General features: G+C 52.8%; 1 non-coding gene across 1 annotated transcript; it reads right to left on the bottom strand.

Moving 5' to 3' along the window:
• Positions 1 to 6,164: 6,164 nt before the first annotated feature.
• On the bottom strand, positions 6,165 to 6,234 carry LOC128105746 (small nucleolar RNA SNORD113/SNORD114 family). Its single transcript, XR_008216481.1, has one exon. It is a non-coding gene; the product is annotated as a small nucleolar RNA SNORD113/SNORD114 family (small nucleolar RNA).
• Between the last annotated feature and the right edge of the window lie 849 nt (positions 6,235 to 7,083).

Raw genomic sequence — 7,083 nt, 5'->3', positions numbered from 1 at the left:
CGCGGCGCAGGGGGCGCGCAGGGGCGCGGCGCGGTGGGGCGCTCGCCGCCGCCGCCGCCGCCGCCGCCGGGGCGCGCCCGCCGCCCGGCCCCGCGCTCCGAGAGAGGAGGCCGGGGCCCGCGCCCCAGCTCCCGCCGCCGCAGCCGCCGCCGCCGCTGGGCTGGAGCGGCCGCCGCCTCGTCAGCATGAACCCCGGAGCCGCGCCCGGGAGAGCCGCGCTCGGGGAGGCGGAGCGGGAGGCCCGGCGCCGCGGGAAGCGCGAGCGGGCGACGGAGGGAAGGAGCGAGCGCTGAGCTAGGGCGGGAGGGCGGGAGAGAGGGAGCGCAGGAGGGAGGGAGGAAAAGCGAGGAGGGCGGGCGGGTGGGTGTGTCCCGGCCCGAGGACTAGCCTCCACCGCCGCCGGCGCTGCCCGCCCGCCCGCCCGCCCGCCCCGGAGAGGGGTGCGGGGCCGAGTCGGGGGCACAGCGCGCGGGGTGTGGTCTTAGGGCCGAGGGCTGCGGCGCGCGCGGAGCACAGGGGGCCTCGGAGTAGGTGGGAGGGTGCAGTGGAGCCTGGGAGAAGGAGCGGGCTCGGCGATGGGCTGGGCCGCGGAGCGTGGAATGGACGAGCGGGGCGCGCGCGGTGGAGGCCCTGGTGCAGCGGGATCACCGGCTGAGGCCCAGGGAGGTTTATTCACCCCGAGGCCAGACGCCGTGGGAGACGTTTGCAGTCGCTAGTGGGTTCCGGGCGAGGGACGTCCTGACGCTTGAACTGGGAATGGAGGGTTCCGCCAGGGGAAGCGGGGAGCGAGGCTGCAGAAGGATTCGGGCACGGAGTTGGGGTGATGTAGAGCTAGGGTGTGAGGTAAGGCCGAGGGGATGCTGGACCCGGGAGTGAGGAGGCGACGAGTGGTGCGCGGAGGGTCCGCAGACCAGGCTCGCACTGTGCAGTCTGCATAAGCACTCGGGATGAGAATCGGTGTGTGGAGCAGTGCGACTTTGACGCTAGACCTCTAGGCACGTGGGGCTGTGGGCACCTCGGCGAGGGGCTGTGGGCACCTCTGCCGCTTGGAGGCGGAAAGGAGGATGTGGATGAGGGCTGAGGGTGGAAAGTGGCCTATGGGAGCAGACTTGGGCCCGGTCTCCAGTACTTGGGGCGTTGGGCTGCTGCCGGCTCTGGGGTAACAGCCATCAGTTTTGGAGGGTCTGAGCCTTTCGGCGCCCTCACCTTCTTGTTCCAACTTGCAGGCCAGACTTGCATCCCTGTCAACCGGTGGGCGGGGCACTGCTGCAGTGGGGGCGGGCCGTGGGCGCTCGCGCGCGCTGCTCACCAATCACCACTGCCTGGGCGGGGCTGAGACTCGTGACGTATGGGCGGGCAGGAGAAGAAAATTTGACTCCGCCCGCTCTCCAGCTTGCGCGCGCACTTGCCTCCCTCCGCCCCCGTCCCCCGCAACCCCCACCCCGCGGGGGCCTTCCAGAGGGGAGGCCCGGTGGGACTCACTCACTTTTCCACCGGGTTGGGATCCCGGAGCGGGCCGCAGTCAAGCCGTGTGTTCACCAGTGAGCGTCTGCAAAGTTGGAAAGTCTTCGAGAAGCGCCTCTAGTAGAGGTGAGCCCGCAGACCGGTGGAGTCGGGAGAGTCCCACTGTGGGAGACTGCCCCGGGGCAGGACTTCTGCGCCTGAAACACGAGCTGCTGTCTAAGGGAGTTAGGCAAGAAGTCAGCGTTTTGTTCCCAAACCTAGGCAAGTGGCATCCTGGTACTGTGCCTGGAGAAGGCGTTCCAGGTGCCCTTAGGGTGTGCTCGCCCAGGAGTATGTGCACTTCTTAGAGCACCTTGGGGACTTCAGTGAATACCTTGGGGCAGCCAAACCATGAAGCGCGAAGTGCCCTTTTGATGAGGCAGGGGAGCCTCAACGAGTAGCCCACCCTCGGGGCATGACCTCGCTAGCCTCGCAGGTGCAGGCTCCTTAAAGTCCGGTGGCACCCAGCACTTGCCCGTCTCATCTTCCAATGCCTGTCACACATTGTGAAGAGATGCCTGGATCGTCTGAACTCACCTGAGCATGTTTAAGCCTTGGATTCCTTTGGCTAAGGAAAGGGGTGGGAGTCCATGGAGGGCTGTTCATGTGGATACAGGGCCGCCAGAAACGGCTTTCACATGCCGAGTCTCCTGCTTAGCTTTTTCTGTAGCAGTGATTTTTTTAGGACCCTCCAGTAAAAGTTCTTTCCTTACCAGCCGGCATCCTCCACCATTCTCAGCTTCCTGAAATCACCTGCAAGTCCCTCAACCCCCACCCCACCATTTCACCCATTCACCCTTGCTTTCTTTCTAAATTTATTGTTTGAATATTTTATGTATGTATACACTGTGTCTTGATCAATTCATCCCCCAACTCCCCTCAGCAACCCCATTATATCTCCCGTCCAGTTTCATGTCCTCTTCTATAATTATTTATTTGACCTACTGATGATTATTAGCCTGAGCACATGGATGTGGGATCATTCACGGAGGCACACGGGGAACTCACCAGTGGCTACACTTCTCAAGAAAAGTGACTCTTCCTGCCCCAGCAGCCATCAACTGCCAGTAGCTTTTAAGGTGGTGTGGGGCCCCTGCAGGCCCTCCCCACTCATTGTTGGAATTCTTGCCTGGCCTGATCTTGTGCAGGCAACCACAACTGCCTTGGGGTAATTTGTGAAAGAGGGAAACATTTCATGGCTCAACCCCCTATCTTGCTTTTACACTCTTTCTGCCTCCTTTTCCAGATGTTCCCTGAGCCTTGGTGCCGGGGTGATGAGATGGTGTGTGTGTGTGTGTGTGTGTGTGTGTGTGTGTGTGTGTGTGTGTGTGTATGGTTTCAGAAATGACCACTTGGTATTGGATAACCAGTATGGGGGCTCATCCCTGGGAGAGGCTGATTCTCCCTCTCCTAGCAATCATTAGTTGCCTATAGTTCTGTGTCTAGAGGCGAGACCCTGTGACATTTTCCCTCTTCTATGTTCGTGTGTCTACTGAGAGTGCCATTGTTTTGGTATTGTGAAGCTATTTCTAGGAGTAAATTTTAAATTTAAATGTGTTTTTCATGTGGTGACATAACCATTATAACTATAATAAATAATTTCATAGTATCACAGAGAGACTGAGTTGACACAGTACTTTGGTTTGCAGATGAAAGATTAAAGTATGTGCCCACAGATTAACCATGAGGCGAATATACAGCTACACCTTAGTTGTTACACCATATATACAAGATGAATCAACTAATTAAACAATACCAAATACACCAAGACAAATATGGGCAAATGCTTTTGATCTTGCAGGGGAAAACTTAAGAGTAACAAAACTAAAAACAAAAACAAAACCTTGAGAAATGACAAAAGATAAAATATCCCTGGCCATTCAGCAAGCATTTATTAAGTGCCTTCTGTTCCCTAGGATCTGATCTAGGCATTGAGGATTATGGAGCTGAGCTACCCTGCTCTCCCATAGATCAGGCATAAGAGTAGCTGTTCCTATTTGTGGCTCTTTGGGAATTTGAGTAAAGCATCCCCAGTATCCAGAGGACAGATGGCATCCATTGGAGGTCAGCTATATCAAGGCTCAGAGAGGCTCAGAAACAGTTAAAAGGATGGGTAGAAGTCATGTTTCCCTTCCATACTGCCATCATATAGTAATCTTGTGCCGCTGATATAAAAACAGCTTTAGATCTGGTGTGGTGGCGCACATAATTCCAGCATGGGGAGTCAGAGGCAGGCAGATCTCTTGAGTTCAAGGCCAGACTTGAACAGAGAGAGTTCCAGGATTACTGGTGCTATTGAAATTGTGAAGCAAAAAATATAAAGGACTGTGGTGATATACTGTGTATCCTAATAAAGCTTGCCTGAGGATCAGAGGACATAGCCAGCCACTAGATTAGACACAGAGGTCAGGCAGTGGTGGCACACACTTTTAATCCTATCACTTGGGAGGCAGAGATCCACGTGGATCTCTGAGTTCAAGGCCACACTGAAAACAGAGCCAGGCATTGGTGGCACATGCCTTTAATCCCAGGAAGTGATATCTGGGCAGAGAAAGGTATATAAGGCACGAGGACACAGGAACTAAAGTAGTTCAGCTGAGACCCATTCGGGTGAGGACTCAGGATTTCAGTCAGAGGATTTGTGGAGTTTGGTGAAGTAATAGGTGGTGGCTGTGGCTTGCTCTGCTTCTCTGATCTTTCAGCTTTCACCCCAATATCTGGCCCCAAGTTGGTTTTTTTTTTTTATTATAAGACCATCTTAGAGTTGAACAACAAAGGGCAGATCTTTGAGTATGCTTCAGACTCCCAGGAATCCTCCACAGAGATGAGCGTCTCATTTGATATGTATATTGTGTTGTTTTGTTTGTTTTTTCAAGGCAGGGTTCTGTGTAACCCTGGCTGTCCTGGAATTTGCTTTGTATACTGGCTGACCTCGAACTCAGAGATCCACCTGTCTGTGCTTCCTGAGTGCTGAGATTAAAGGTGTGTGCTACCACATCCAGCTTTATTGCATATTCTTTTCTGGGGGGAGGGGTTGATTTTTTTCCATTTGTGTTTTGAGACAGGGTTTCTTTGTGTAGCCTTGACTGTCCTAGAACTTACACTATAGACCACGTTGGCCTCAAACTCACAGAGATCTGCCTGCCTCTGCCTCCCAAGTGCTGGGATTAAAGGCATGCACTACAGCCACCCAGCATTCAAATATTTTTTTTTATCTGTCACATTTTTGATTGAAAATGGTTAATCTAATTGCCAGTACTAAATCATTTTTGTTTGATATCACTGGGTCAGATATTTGCATATAGTGCAGACAAGTCTGTGTGTATATGAAAAAATGCCTGCCACCCAATGCATGTCCTGTGGATGGGCATGCAAACCTGAGTATTCATATCCACCACACAGATATGCCCTTCCATCTACTCACGTCTAGACTCACCTGGGTAAAAAGCCCGTATGAAATCCCCTAACGTACCTCAGTCTACACAGTTCCACATGCTAATAAGCAATGCACACTTGTGCCTCGTGTACCTATATACTCACACATACACGTGCTCACAGGTACTCAAATACATGTGTTACACAGACACGTATCGTCCCCACACATAATTACACACGTGCATTTGCTCACTCCCACACTCATTCCTGCACGAGGTGTGTTTTCAATCATGGGTCCCTGTCCCTTTCTCAGCTACAGGAAGGGAGGCCAAGCCTCTGCTCTCAAGCATGTGGAGACCAACATGTACAGTGTCCAGCGACTGCTACACATCAGGGGAAGGAAGCATGTGTCTGCCACTGAGGTGAGGGCACCGGGGACATGGTCTGACTCCGGACTCACACAGCTGAGTATCCTGAAGCATAAGAAAGGGCAGGAGTTGGTGGAGGATGTGGGGAGTGTGTGGAGCAATGAGCTACAGTTCCCCAGTCGGCCCACCTCCCTCAGGAGACACAGGCAGCCTTGGGTTCCTAGCCCCCCCTCTGCTCTGCTGCTGGCCCGTCTTTCCTCGTGTCTCGTGGGTACTTTAAGAACCCGGGCCGAGGAGGCAGATGCAGTGGTGCACTGGGCCACATATTCTTAATTTAGCAAAATTTTTGTTTTTTTGTACATGTGCCGTATTAACCCTTTAGAGACAGCTGCTCTTCCCATCTGATAGTGGTCCTTTATCAACACAGTGAAAGGCTTTGCAAAGCACCCAAATCCAACACAAAGACAGGGACTATACTCACACTGCGTCTATATTGACAGACACAAAGAGCTGGTCAAGAAGCTCATGACCAAGGGAGAGTGTGTAAATCAGCCTAGGGGTATCCATTCTAAGAGCACAAGGAAGAGATTATAAAAAGATTGACATTGTGTTCACTCATCCGTGCAATCTGTCTGCTTGTCCTTCCGCTTCTTAATTCTCATCTAAGTGTGCATTATACTATTCCATGCTCTTCTTGACAAAACCAATGATAATGGCTTTGACCCTACCAAGAACATTCATATGGCAACCTCAAATGTACAGTCAGAAAAAACTTTGTTTTAGTATATATGATTAGTACTCATCCTCTGGAGTCATATCAAATTTAAAAATGCCTTACCACTTTTTATCTAACTGCAAAAGCAGACTATCACTCATATCTGCTGTTAGGATCTCATATGTATCTAAGTATTTTATAATACAGACCTCTGACTTCCAGAGGTCGTCACAATCCAGGAATCATAGGCCACCAGTGGTCATCATCGATCTTTCTTTCTTTAAGACAGGGCCTCAAGATGTAACCCTAGCTGGCCTGGCACTTAGAGAGATTCTCCTGCCTCTGTCTCCCACGTGCTGACATGAAAGGTGTGCACCACTACCCCAGGCTTCTTTGGGGGAAACTAGTGGGAAAGACTGAAAAAGACAAACAAATGAAACACCACCAACAAAAACAGGGGCGTGGAAAATGTAGCAAGACCACGACCTCAGAAAGAGGACTGCATGGAGTGAAAGATCAAGATTAGAATACCAACACCCATGAGGCTAGAACTGGTGAGCTGGCCCTGGGGGCTGTGCACAGGAGCAGCTCAGGCCTGGGAGTCATGCACGGGAGCAGCTCCGGCCTGGGAGCCATGCACGGGAGCAGCTCCGGCCTGGGAGCCATGCCTGGGAGCCATGCACAGGAGCAGTTCAGGCTTGAGAGCCATGCACGGGAGCAGATGGGAAGACAGATGAGAAGCACTGGTGAGGGCGGCCTGGCCTCCGGTCTTGGAGAGCCCTAAGGTAGTATGGTGGTGAGCTCTTAGTGTGTATGGAGAGTAGTAGTGAGTGAGGAGCGTCGGAAGAAACTGGGCTTTGGGATGAGGGTCTGGTGATGGACAGGGTATGGTCAAGCAAAGCCTTACCACACAGGAGACGGAGTGGTTTAGAGGGAAGGAGTGTGGGAATGCTGAGCAGACACACGTCCAGGAGATTCCTGCCAGCTAACAGTTGGTGAGCAGCAGTGTGAAAGTTAGAGGAACCCATTCAGAAGGGAACTGGTGGCTGCAGTGGACAGAGAGGACCGAACAGACTCTAGACATCCTGTGGGGGGAGAGAGAACAAATCTGAGAGGTGAGCA

This window comes from Peromyscus californicus, unplaced genomic scaffold (genome assembly GCF_007827085.1).
Source record: "Peromyscus californicus insignis strain IS unplaced genomic scaffold, ASM782708v3 Scaffold_11__1_contigs__length_118956290, whole genome shotgun sequence".
Classification (NCBI taxonomy): domain Eukaryota; kingdom Metazoa; phylum Chordata; class Mammalia; order Rodentia; family Cricetidae; genus Peromyscus; species Peromyscus californicus.
The sequence above is the reverse complement of the archived record's forward strand: the minus strand, read 5'-3'. Positions and strand labels throughout refer to the sequence as shown.